Source organism: Mustela nigripes, chromosome 15 (assembly GCF_022355385.1).
Source record: "Mustela nigripes isolate SB6536 chromosome 15, MUSNIG.SB6536, whole genome shotgun sequence".
Classification (NCBI taxonomy): Eukaryota; Metazoa; Chordata; class Mammalia; order Carnivora; family Mustelidae; genus Mustela; species Mustela nigripes.
The window spans coordinates 81,208,068-81,221,026 of NC_081571.1; the positions used below are offsets into that span (position 1 = coordinate 81,208,068).

Genomic DNA, 12,959 nt, shown 5'->3' on the forward strand with positions numbered 1-12,959 from the left:
GCGCAGGGCCCCCCGCGCCCCCGCGGCCCCCGCGCCCCGCCGCCCCCGCTCGCCCGCCGCGGCGCACCCGGAGCGGATCCCCGCGTTCGCGCCGCCGGCTGCACGCCGCTCCCGCGGCGCCTTCTCAGGCAGGTAGGGCGGCGGCGGGGCGCGGGGCGCGGGGCGCGGGGCGCGCTCCCCAGCGCGGGGCGGTCGGCCGAGCAGCCTCGCCCGGGGTGCAGAGGTCGGCGGGGGCGCAGAGGCCCCCCCCTGCCCCGCGGCGCTGGCGACTCCGGGAGGGTGCGGGGTGCTCGCACCTAGGTCGCGCGGGTCCCCAGCCCGAGTCCCGGCGTGGAGAGGGGGGCGTGGAGAGGACGCTGGCGGTCCTTCCCCGGGAAGGGGACGCGGGGAGGTGTGTGAGCGCGGGCGGAGAGCAGGAAGCCCCTGAACTCTGGACCTGGCCGAGGAGAGGAGGCGAAGCTGGCAGTTTAGAGGGACCGGGAGCCTGTGGTTGCTGCGGGAGATGGGAGGGGCCGCGCGGTCACCCACCCGGCCACTTCTGGGGGCCGCAGGGGACCGTCTTCCTTCTCGTTCTCCTCTGGGGATGAAAAAGAGCGACTACTGCAGAGAACAAAGATGTAGGGGTGACGGTGGGCTTCCTGGCTGTGGCCTCTTCCCCCAGATCCCACTGACCCCTGACCGCGACCCCCGCCGGCCAGTGTCCGCTCCATTGTCTTGCAGGCCCGGCCGCCACCCTGCGGGCCAAGTCGGCGGGGCAGCGGGGTACCCATCGGGGCTGCTCGCGGCTCCTGCTCCGCGCGGCCTCCGCCCACCTCCCCCCGCTGGTAGAACCCACCGCTCGGTGGAGGCGCTGGGTTTAACTGGCACCTTGTACGCCCCAGAGGGAATGGAGATGATGCTCATCAAGTTCTCCCGGCGTGTCGGTCGTGACTGAGAAGCTGCGGCGGCTCGCTCGGGCTCCGGTCTCCGCTCCGGGGAGGGAGCCAGTGCGTTCAAATCGTGCGTTACTCGTTTGGCACCTGGTAGAATTCTCCAGCCCTTGGATGGTGTTTTGCTCAGCAGGGCCCAGGGAAACTTCGCTGTTCTGAACCGGCCGAAGGAGTGGGGGAGCAGAAAGGCAGGCGCGAAGGCGGTCTTTATTCTGCCCCGCGCAGGAGCTCCGGGAGCGCCGACCCTGCCCGGCTTTCTCCGAGGGTCTCCGGAAATGTTTGGAGTCTCTCTGTTCCGGAAGGTTAAAATGCCTCGCGCATGTTTGCCGTGGGTTCTTGGGGTGCTTACGAAGCTCCCGCAGTCTATCCATGCGTCCGCTAGTGATTTTCACCCAGAATGAAGAGTGAGAACGAGCGACCCCAAGTCGTCCCGGAGCTCTGGGCATCAGAGCCGCACAGCTGACGACAGGGCGGCAGCAGACCTCCCTGAACCATCAAGTGTCCTATTCCTGTGCTCTTGATGTTCGAAAAGTTTTGCAGGTGGTTTGTCAGCCGTGAGTTTAGGGTCCTCCGAAGCATGTCAAGTCGCCCGTTTCAAGTTTAGTTTATTAAAATGATGCAAGCGTATGTAACATGGGCTAAACATGAACAACTATGGTCCCTTGCCAAGGGTAACCAGCCTGTGTGAACCTGTGAGGTTTATATTTGATGGGCTTTTTGGAAACCAGCATATACGGCATTGCTTTAGAGATAGCGTTAACACGCCCAGGGATGTATTACTTGCTCTACAAATAATCCATGTTCCGATGTTTACTTACAAAAGGAAAAATGACTTTAACCAGGAGAATTTCATGTAGAGGGCACAATGGTTCAGTTTATCTGTGTCCTTTGAGAACTGGGAGAGTGAAGCTTGCTCAGCATGTCCTCTACTAGCTATTTTATTTTGAATGCGAAATAATCTTGTAAAGACTTTCCCACGCTTTGGTCTGAGAATGCTTGAAGACACAAGTTATGGCAGATACCGTGGCACCCATCCATGTGATCTGTGGGTAACTCCGTGCTCCTGCACATAAAGGAGAATGTCCAGCCAATGGGAACCCACTGCAGCTCTCCAATGTTCTCTGAGAATAGGAACACTTCTTCCTCCTTAAGAAATCAGAAGATGAAAGGTGTTGAGTAAAAACATACTAAGATATAATGCATATGGGACCCTGATATATGTATGTGTACATACATGTGTGTCCATAACTTGCAGGTCATTTGATGCGTTAAAACATTTGCATGAGTGAGAAAATATATTTCACTGGAACCGGGATATTTAAGCACAGTCGGAGGGTCTGTGCTATGGTGAGTGCTGTGAATTGTGTAAAACTGATGAATCACAGACCTGTACTCCTGAAACAAATAATACATTAAATGTGAATTTTTAAAAAAATATAAAGATAGTTCTGTATATTTGACCTGCGGTGAGTGGAGCACTTCAAATAAGTACCTGCCTTTTTGGTCTTTCTACCAAACAGGAGCATTGGGCGGGTGGGAAGGTAGAGGGTTTGACCGTTACCCCCTGAGAGGGAGGCACATGGGCAAACGTGGGGAGATGGTATTTTTAACAGCAGTGACCAGTCCTTTTCTCTCCTCACCCCTTTCTCCTTTGGTTCTCCTTCCCCCGCTCTGTGGCCATTCCTCTGTTCTGGGCTCTTCTCTGTACTAGAAGTAACACATTGTTCTAGTCGAGTTTCAAAGAGCAGAGGATGGGCATGTCAAGAGAACAGGAAACCTTTCAATGAAAATTATTTATTTAGTTTAAAGATGCATATAATTTATCTACATGGGTTAAAGAAAAAAGGGCCAGGTAGTGGAAAAAAAGATGATTTTCACCGCAGGTGCATTGAGGGGAGGAAGCAGTCATGGGAAGACGAGTGTGTTTACCCTCAGAGATCCGAGAAGCTCCCAGTAGCAACCCTGGGCCATTTCTGAAGTCGTCCTCTCCCCCGAGCCCTCCGCTGAGCCTCTCAGCTGCCCCTGGAAGGTGAGTGTAGGCGTGGCCACTCCTTCCACACTCCCAGTTTCGCTTCCCCAGCTCTGTTCCTGCTCCCTGTGGAGATCCAGGCAAAGTTCTGTGCCCTTCCAGAGCTCTCCTGCTGGTGGGTGATTGTCACATTGTTTGTACTCTGTCTCAGGTCCTTTCACAGCGCCTTGCAATCTCCTGCCTGGGGCATGACCCTGCATATGAATTTGGTTTATGCTTTCAGAATGTTGAACCCAAGGGTGCCTGGGTGGCTCAGTAGGTTAAGTGGCTGCTTCAGCTCAGGTCATGATCCTAGGGTCCTGGGATGGAGCCCACATTGGCTCCCTGCTCAGCGGGAAGCCAGCCCCCTCTCCCCTCAACCTCTTCCCCAACGAAATCAAGAACTTCTACTCCTTGGCCTCTTTAAGCACCCAGAGAGTCAGATGTGTGCTCCCTGGGCTGCCTAATTGAGATCCACCTGTATCCCCCCCCCCCCCCCCCCCCCCCCCACTCCACCCTCTGCCAGGAGCCTGGTAAGAGTGGAGTTCCTGAGCCCTTCCCAGACCTATGGAATCAGAGTCTGGGGTGGGACACAGGACTGTCCCTCCAGCCAGCCCTGAGTGACTTCCGTGAGCACTGCCTCTTAGAGCCACTGTGCCAAGGGCATTCCCTCCGGGGTACACATCTTGCCTCCTCCCAACCAGCTAGAATTGCGCATCTCTTCCAATGCAGACAGCAGTCTGCAGAGATTTTCCTCCTTGGTTATTCTTGGGTTTGATTCCATCAAGGGGGAAGACCTCCCAATAAATCAGGCCATTGGTTCTAGGAAACTGTAGATGCACATTATCTAACTGTGGCTAAAAGGATCCAGACACCAAGTGTTGCTGTTTTCTAACAGATTGTAAACTTCAAGTGGCAGCATCCTCTCAACGGATACATTCGATATTCCAGGCTGGATTACAATACTTTCTGGGTAATTGTGTTACAAAGAGCAATTTTAAATGACATGGTCTTTAGAATTCCTGCAGCTTGTTTCTGTGGATATAGAGGAAGCTGGGTAGAGCCGTGTGTACCACTCGCCTTCGCTAGAGTTTCTCCTCCTGCCATCTGGCTGCCATTCAGACCCTGTCACAGAAACTCATCCCTTACCCCCTGTCCCAAGGCTCTCAGCGCTTAGCTGTTCCTGGTTCCTTTGTCTGGCATTTCTTTCCTCCTGTCCCTCTGATGTGGCTCCTCATGCCGTCCCTGGAGGCCCTGCTTCTCCCCCGCCCATGTTGCATGAGGGCCCCTCTGCACTATCACCCTGCATGCAGCTCCACCCCTGCGGGTCCTTGGTCTGGATACTTTCTGGTCTGAATCTGCATGTGGGACCACTTACCTGGACGTCCCCTGCCTGCCTGGCTTCAGTGCTCCAAGGGGAGTTCAGGACACCTGTTCCTCTCTCCAGGTGGCCTCTCTCATTCCTGCACGTCACCCCCAGTGCAGGAGGGGAAGCCCCATGGCAGGCCCTCCCACCCTCTCTTCCCTTCCCAATCCCAGGCCCCTCCTCTCCATCCGCAGGAGGTCTGGGTTTATCAGTAGACATGGCTAACCATAGTCGTCTTCACTCCGGTCTTTCATGCCGAGACTTGGTCAGTCTTCATCTCCGGCCAAGGCTCAGGGTTCAGTTCCTAACTTGGTGTTCCAGGCTGTCCCAGGTGCCAGTGATTGATCTTAAAAGCCAATTCGGCCACGAGGCCTCTTGCTGCAAGCGATTTCCTGTTACCGCAGCTCCCCACGTGCTCCTCGCACAGCCCGAGTGGTCCTTCTGGACCCCTCCTGCCCACCCTGCGGCTGCCTCTCCTCAGTCCTGATTCTGATCTGCTACCTTGGATGACACGGAGCTGTAGGTAGTTTCCCGCCCAGAATTTTAGCGTTTCTTGCTGCACAGACTTGATCCGTTCTCCGGTGCGCTGGGAACGTGCTTCTCACTCTGTTCAGCTGGGGTCAGACGCCACACATCTCTCCCCAGTCACCCTCATCCCATAGCTGTCCCTCTTTCGGCCTGTCCTTATCGCCTACACCCCATGGACTTGCTCCCCTTAGGCTTCCTGCTCGGTTGGAACTTGAACGTGTGACTTCTACACGTCCTGGTGCATCTGCGCGCACGTGCGTGCGCGCGCGCGCGCGTGTGTGTGTGTGTGTGTAGCTCGGTAGATGTTATAGGAATGGATTCGATGTAAGCTCTGCAGAAACCAACCTGCTTGGAGCTCTGGAAATGCCCTCTGGACGTTCCGGCCTGACCCCGCCCTGCGCTCTGAACACACCGAGCCCCGCCTCACATTTGAATGTGGCTCTCGCTCTGCCCCCACCCCAGACCCTGCCCCACAGATCCCTCTGGCTGTGTCCTTCTCTTTCCCATGAAAATCATCTGTTCGTCCTAGAAACCCGGAGAAACAGAGTAATTTATTCCGAGTTACCTGTGCTCTTGTCACTAAGCAGAAATTCAGGTCTTTCTTTTTAAGAGATGACCAGACAGCTGTAGGCTGTGGACGAGAGAGAACCTGTGGCTTGTTGGGGTTGCAGCCTGCGAGCCACACGTTTTATTCGTAAAGGAGAGCAGAAACAAGATGATACAACACGACACAGTGCAACAAAGCTGAGTGCCGCTGAGACCCTGCGGCCCTCCTAGCCCTGAATACTTGCCGTCTTGCTCTTCACAGAAGATAGCTACTGCGCCTGATCCGGAGGAGCGGTGGGGCCTGAAGGTCATGTTCAGTGTAATTTATGTGGAAACGAACTTTACTGAATAATCATCATCCCCCCAACCCCAAAACTGGACATTTAAAAAGTAAGTTGTAGATTTGCTGCATTTTAAGAAGAAAACAATGAAGGCGGAACCCATATTTCATTCACCGAATGAATGGTGTTCGTGGCTTGTTTCATATTCTCCTTTACCCACACACGATTATCATGGCAGACATCATCACTACCACGTACTGTAAATAAATAAAGTCAGTTACAGCCCCCCAAAACTGCTGAGGGCATTTTGGTTAAAAAATATGACTGAGGGTGTAGATAAAGGTGAGTTTGATGTTCAAATTCTCGTGAGCTAAATTGAACTATGCATGAAAATAGGCATTTGAATATATTCTTTTTCTATAACTGAAATGTTGAATGCCTTCCTTTCACTTTTATTAGTAGAATTAGTGTTTTAAAAATAAACCTGGTAGGTTAAAGCCTCAAGCATGTGGCACTGTATGCTTTTAACGAACACATTTGAAATATTAAATAATTCCTTTAAGAATGATAAAGTCTTATTCAGGCATGCTCATTTTCTTTCTAATTTAGATTCGTGGTTAGAAGCAGCTGAGTTATGTGTGGTTGAGAGTCCCTGGGTAGAAATCATTTGATGAGCTCTCAAATCTTCTTTTAAAAAGTCTATTAATATGCCTTTTATCTTTATGATTTGGGACAGCGAGTCATTAACTTTACATTTATTTCCAGTGATTTAAAACTAAATGCAAGAGCAAGACAAAAGAACTTTGGGATAAGAAATGAAGGAATTTCATAGAATAGAATATGGAGAAAGATATTTTATATAGGCTGGTGGTGGCTGTGCTAATCTTATAGAGTGTAGAAAGAGACAACTAACAGTTTTCTGGAGTGAAAAAAAGACATTTCTCAGGAAGGGGTTTGCTGAAACAGCACAACCAGGAGAATTCATATAAGGATGGTAAATAGAGTTTTCCTGATATGGATGATAAAAGAGTCATCGAGGCAAGGAAATTACAGCCATAACACACCGTACAAAGGTACAGTGCGGTAAGTGGTCAATGAGGGGGAACTTGAGGTGGACTAGCATATGTCGAAATTTCAGATCTGCTTCTCACCCCTTGGACACCATGAATAAGTGGGAAAAGCTTTCTAGACCTCATCTGTGAAACAGGGTGAACAGAGTGGCTCTCGTGTAGGATAAAATGCCGGATTGAATGAGATGCAGTTTCCTGCACCCTTAGCTCAGGGCCAATCACTGAGCAGAAGCTCTTTCAGTTCAGGTGGGGTTATCCTGCCTGGGGAAGACAGCAGTGTGCTCGGACTTGGGCTGAATTTCCATTCTCGGAATGTCTAGGTGATGTAAGCAAATTGCAGTGCTTTGTAAGAGCGTATCATTCAAGTGCTATGACAGACTTGAATCTACTTACTAAGTAAGAACTTGTTGGTGACATCAACATGGTGAAACCTTTGGAGAAAAAAAAATCCCACTAGCTTGTTGAAATAGTCTGGTGTCTAGTGGATCTTAAGAGGATAGGTTTTGAAATTCTGGGAGGAAGGAGCCCAGGGGACAGAGACTGTAAAATCAGTTGTGGAGTGGGAGACACTCCAAAGCAGCATCGCGGCTCTGAAGTCCCATGTCATTATGAGGAAGCAAAAGAAGTCATGTAGGAAAGGGACATCACACCCTAGCGTCTACCTGTGAGGTGACATTTGGTGAGGATGTGCGTGGGAGGTGGAGAGGGAGCAGAGTGAAAGAGTAACATGAGCCCATAAGAAGAATGTCAGGACTGGACCTACCTCATCATGAGTGCGGGTTTGGAAAAAATGCTAAAGACAATAGACAGGTTTTTGCAATGTTGGGAATAAGAAGAGCAAGGCTGTGATTGGCCTCTGGGACTAGTGGTGTAAAAAGTAGAGATTGTGTAAAGACGGATCTCCTCATTGTCATTTTGGTCCCCATCCTCTAAGTCAAAGAGAATAAGCTTAAACGAGGAAAACAAATGAGAATGTTGAACTAAAGCCCAAGGTATATGAGGATAGTAAAACAAAAATTCATGTATTTCTTGTAAGTGAATTCAGGTCATGCTCAGTTGCGTCGAATGCTGGGGAACAGACAGACCTGCACGGATGTCACTCGGGGTGTCCTTGGCAATCACGGGACGTGATGGAGAATGACTGAAACCATAGAGAGCTGGACAGGTCAGATGTCCTGAGCTTCATAGAACAACCTAGAATCTATATACCTATAGACTGGTTTCTAGATTCCCATCAAAAATAATAACATTATGTATATTATGTTCACGCACTTATTCACAAATAATTTTTAAACCATTACAAAAACACAAGGAAACAGAATAGTTCACAGATGTCAGTCATTACAGACTCACCTGACTTCTTACTTGAAAAGCTAGTTACAATGAATGCTTCCCTTTGCTCTTCTGTAAAATTCGGTGAATTAATTTCTAAGGTTCCTATTTATAAGAATTTATGTCAGAGTTTAGTCTGTTTTTTTTTTTTTTAGATTTATGTGCATCAGGTATTTTTTTTCCTTGTGGCAAAACAGGAATAACAGAAAATTTACGATCATACCCGTTTTTAAGTCCATAGCAGTATTAATTCTTGTGCAGCGGATCTCTAGAAAGTTTTCTCATAGCACCACTGAAATCCTGTATTCATTGAACAGCAGTTTCCAGTTTCCCTCCCCTGCCTCTGATCCTTGCAACCACACCGCACTCTCTGCCTGTGCCTTCGACTCCTTTAAATACCTCATACAAACAGAATTGTGCCACAATTATCTTTTCATGACTGGCTTATTTCACTGGGCAGAGTGTCCTCAAGGTTCATATGTTTTGTAGCATTTGACAAGATTTCCTTTTTTTTCTTAAGGCTGAATAATATCCCATTGTTTGTATGTGCCCCATTTTGTTCATCTGTTTTTCCGTCAATGGACAGTTAGGTTTCTTCTCCTTTTGGCAGCTGTCAATAATGTTGCAGTGAATATGGGTGTGCAAATATCTCTTTGAGATTCTGTTTTCAGTTCTGTTTGTGATATATATATATATATTATATTTATATATGTATTTATATATATATATATATATATCTTGAAATGGGATTGCTGAATCATATGATAATTCTATTTTTATTTTTTCCAGCTTTATTGAGATGTAATTGACATATAACATTGTGTAAATTTAAGGTACCCAGCAAAGTGATTTTATGTGTATATATTGCAAAATGATTATCACAGTGTAGTTAATACATCTGTCACTTGTGTTGTTATAACTGTGTGTGTGTGTGTGTGTGTGTGGTGAGCACTTTAAAAATCTACCTCTAACTTGTAATGATAGTACATTCTTATTACTTATATAGACTATAGTAGGGTTAACTATAGTCGCCATGCTGTACATTACATCCCCTTGCTGTGTGGAAATTTTTAAGTCTCATTTGTTTATGTTTGCTTTTTGTTGTCTGTGTTTTTACTGTTATATTCAAGACATCACTGCCATATCCAATGTCACGAGGCTTATCTTATTTTCTTCTAGGAGATTTATAGTTCCAAGGCTATGTTTAGGTTTTTAAACTATTTGGAGTTGGTTTTTGTGTATGTTATAGAATAAGGATCCTGCTTCCTTCTTTTACATGTGGGCATTTGGTTTTCCCAGGAGCAGCTGCTGCAGAGACTATCTTTCCCTTATTAGGTAGTCTTGGCACCCTCATTGAAGATCATTTAGCATTGTACATGAGGATATATTTTGGGGCTCTGTACTCTGTTCTGTTGACCTATTCCTCTGTCTTTTTTTTTTTTAAGATTTTTTATTTTATTTATTTGGTAGAGAGAAATCACAAGTACACAGACAGGCAGGCAGAGAGAGAGGGAGAAGCAGGCTTCCCACCGAGCAGAGAGCCCGATGCAGGGCTCAATCCCAGGACCCTGAGATCATGACCTGAGCTGAAGGCAGAGGCTTAACCCACTGAGCCACCCAGGTGCCCCAACCTATTCCTCTGTATTTATGCCAGTACTATTCTGTTTTGATCATTGTAGGTTTGTAATACATTCTGAAATCAGAAGAACGAGATTTCCAGTCTCTTCTTTGTCAGGACTGGTTTTGCTCTATGAGGTCTTTTGGGATTCTGTAAATTTTAGGATTGTCTTTTTATTTGTGCAAAAATACCATTGAGGGGGGCATCTGGGTGGCTTAGTCAGTTAACTGCCTTTAGCTCAGGTCATGATGCCAGGGTCCTGGGATCAAGCCCTATGTCTGGCTCCTTGCTCAGCGGGAGAGCCTGCTTCTCCCCTCCCTTTGTCCTTCAGCCTGCTTGTGCTCATTTTCTCTCTTTCTTTGTCATTTAAATAAGTAAAGTCTTGAAAAAATGCCATTGAGATTTTTATAGAGACTGTATTAAGTCTACAGATCACTTTGGGTAATAAGGACATTTCATAATATTAAGTCTTCCAATCCATCATCACTGGTTGTCTTTCCATTAATTTATGTCTTCTCCAATTTTTTTCAACAATATTTTACAGTTTTCAGAGAACAGGTCTTTCATTCCCTTGGTTAAGTTTATTCCTAAGTGTTTTATTCCTTTTGATGCTATTGCAAATGATATTATTTCCTTAATTTTCTTTTAAAATTCTTCACTCCGTATCATGCTTAGCGAAATAAATCAACCGGAGAAAGACAACTATCATATGATCTCCCTGATATGAGGAAGTGGTGATGCAACATGGGGGGTTAAGGGGGTAGGAGAAGAATCAATGAAACAAGATGGGATTGGGAGGGAGACAAACCGTAAGTGACTCTTAATCTCACAAAACAAACTGAGGGTTGCTGGGGGGAGGGAAGTTGGGAGAAGGGGGGTGGGATTATGGACATTGGGGAGGGTATGTGCTATGGTGAGTGCTGTGAAGTGTGTAAACCTGGCGATTCACAGACCTGTACCCCTGGGGATAAAAAAATATATATATTTTTAAAAAAATCTTCACTCCTAGTGTATAAAAACACAACTGATTTTTGTTTTTTGATTCTGTATCCTGAAAATTTGTTGAATTTGTTTAATAGTTTGAATTTTTTTTTTTTTTTTTTTTGTCGAATCTTTAGGGCTTTCTACATTGAAGAGCATATTGTCTGTGAACAGAGATGATTTAACTTCTTCCTTTCCAGTTTGGATGTTTTTTATTTCTTTTTCTTGTCTAATTGCTCTGACTAGGGCTTCCAGTACCCTGTTGAATAGAAGTGGTAAGAAGGGTCATCCTTACCTTCCTCCTGGTCTTAGAGAAAAAGCTTTTAGTTTTTCTTCATTGCATATTATGTTAGCTATAGTCTTTTCATGTATGACTTTGAAAAAATATTGTGGGAATTTCCTCCTATCCCTAGTTTATTGAGCATTTTTATTATAAAATGGTATTGAATTTTGCCAGACACTTTTTCTATCATTTGAGATGATCATGTGGAATTTTGCCCTGTGTTCTACTAATGGGATGAATTATATTAATAGATTTTCAAATGCTAAAATGTTCTTGCATCCCAGGAGTAAATCCCACTTGGTTGTGGTCTATATTGATTTTAATGTGCTGCTGAATTTAGTTTGCTAGTATTTTTTTGAAGATTTTCCATTAGTATTTACCATGGATATTGGTCTATAGTTTTCTTTTTATGTGGTATCTTTGGCTTTGTATCTGGGTAGCCTCATAAACTGAGACTGGAAGTGTTTCTTCCTCTTCAGCTTTTTGGAAGAATTTTTGAAGGATTGGCACGAATTCTTCTTTAAATGCTGAATAGAATTCTCCAGTGAAATTATCTGGCCCTGGGCTTTTCTTTGTTTGGAGGTTATGATTACTAATTGGAGTTCCTTACTGGGTATAGTTCAGCTCAGATTTTTTACTTCTTCTGGGTTTAGGGTTGGTGTGTTTTATATTTTAGGAATTTGTCCATTTCTGCTAGGTTATGTACTGCTGGCCTGCAATTGTTCATCGTAGTCTTTTAGAATCCTTTTTATTTCTGTGCCATCGATGGTCCTATTTGCTCTTCAATTCTGACTTGAGTCTTCTTGTTTTTACCTTAGTCTAGCAAAAGATTCTCAGTTTTGTTGATCTTTTCAAAGCCCAACTCTTAGTTTCATTCATTTTATTTTTTTCTATTCTCCATTTTATTTATTTGTTTGAATTTTTGTTATTTCCTTTCTAACTTTTGGCTCAGTTTCTTTTCTAGTTTCTTGATGTGTAAAGTTAGGTTATTGATTCCAGATCTTTCTTCTTTTGAATATAGGTGTTTACTGCTATTAACTTCTCTCTTGTTACTGACCTGTTGTATCCCATAGGTTTGGTGTGTTGTGTTCTCATTTTTATTTGTCTTAAGATATTTTCTGTTTTATAATTTCCTTTTTGAAGTTTTCTTAGGCTCATTTCTTTTCAGGAGTGTGTTGTTTAATTTCCACATATTTATGAATGCTTCAGTTATTCTCCTGTTACTGATACTTAGTTTAATTCTATTGTGGTTAGAAAAGATACTTGGTATGATCTCATGCCAATATTCTTAATTATTTTTTATATTATTTTTTTAAATTTTTTTATAAACGTATAATGTATTTTTATTCCCAGGGGTACAGGTCTGTGAATTGCCACATTTACACATTTCACAGCACTCCCCATAGCACATACCATCCCCAATGTCCATAACCCCACCCCCTTCTCCCAACCCCCCCTCCCCCCAGCAATCCTCAGTTTGTTTTGTGAGATGAAGAGTCTCTTATGGTTTCTATCCCTCCTGATTCCATCTTGTTTCATTTATTCTTTTCCTACCCCCCAAACCCCCATGTTGCATCTCTACTTCTTATATCAGGGAGATCATATGATAGTTGTCTTTCTCTGATTGACTTATTTCACTAAGCATAATACCCTCTAGTTCCATCCACGTCGTCGCAAATGACAAGATTTCATTTCTTTTGATGGCTGCATAGAATTCCATTGTATATATATACCACATCTTCTTTATCCATTCATCTAGGTTCTTTCCATAGTTTGGCTATTGTGGACATTGCTGCTATAAACATTCGGGTGCACATGTACCTTCAGATCCCCACATTTGTATCTTTAGGGTAAATACCCAATAGTGCAATTGCTGTGTCATAAGGTAGCTCTATTTTCAACTTTTTGAGGAACCTCCATGCTGTTTTCCAGAGTGGTTGCACCAGCTTGCATTCCCACCAACAGTGTAGGAGGGTTCCCCTTTCTTCACATCCTTGTCAGCATCTGTCATTTCCTG

The 12,959-nt window shown here is 45.4% G+C and overlaps 1 protein-coding gene across 1 annotated transcript in view; it reads left to right on the forward strand.

The window, feature by feature from the left end:
- The first annotated feature begins 49 nt into the window (after positions 1-49).
- Positions 50-12,959, forward strand: part of MYO16 (myosin XVI) — a 576,627-nt gene continuing 563,717 nt past the window's right edge. Inside the window, exon 1 of the mRNA XM_059378159.1 lies at positions 50-132. The gene's annotated coding sequence lies outside the window, so the exon portion shown is untranslated. The remainder of the gene's footprint in view (positions 133-12,959) is intronic.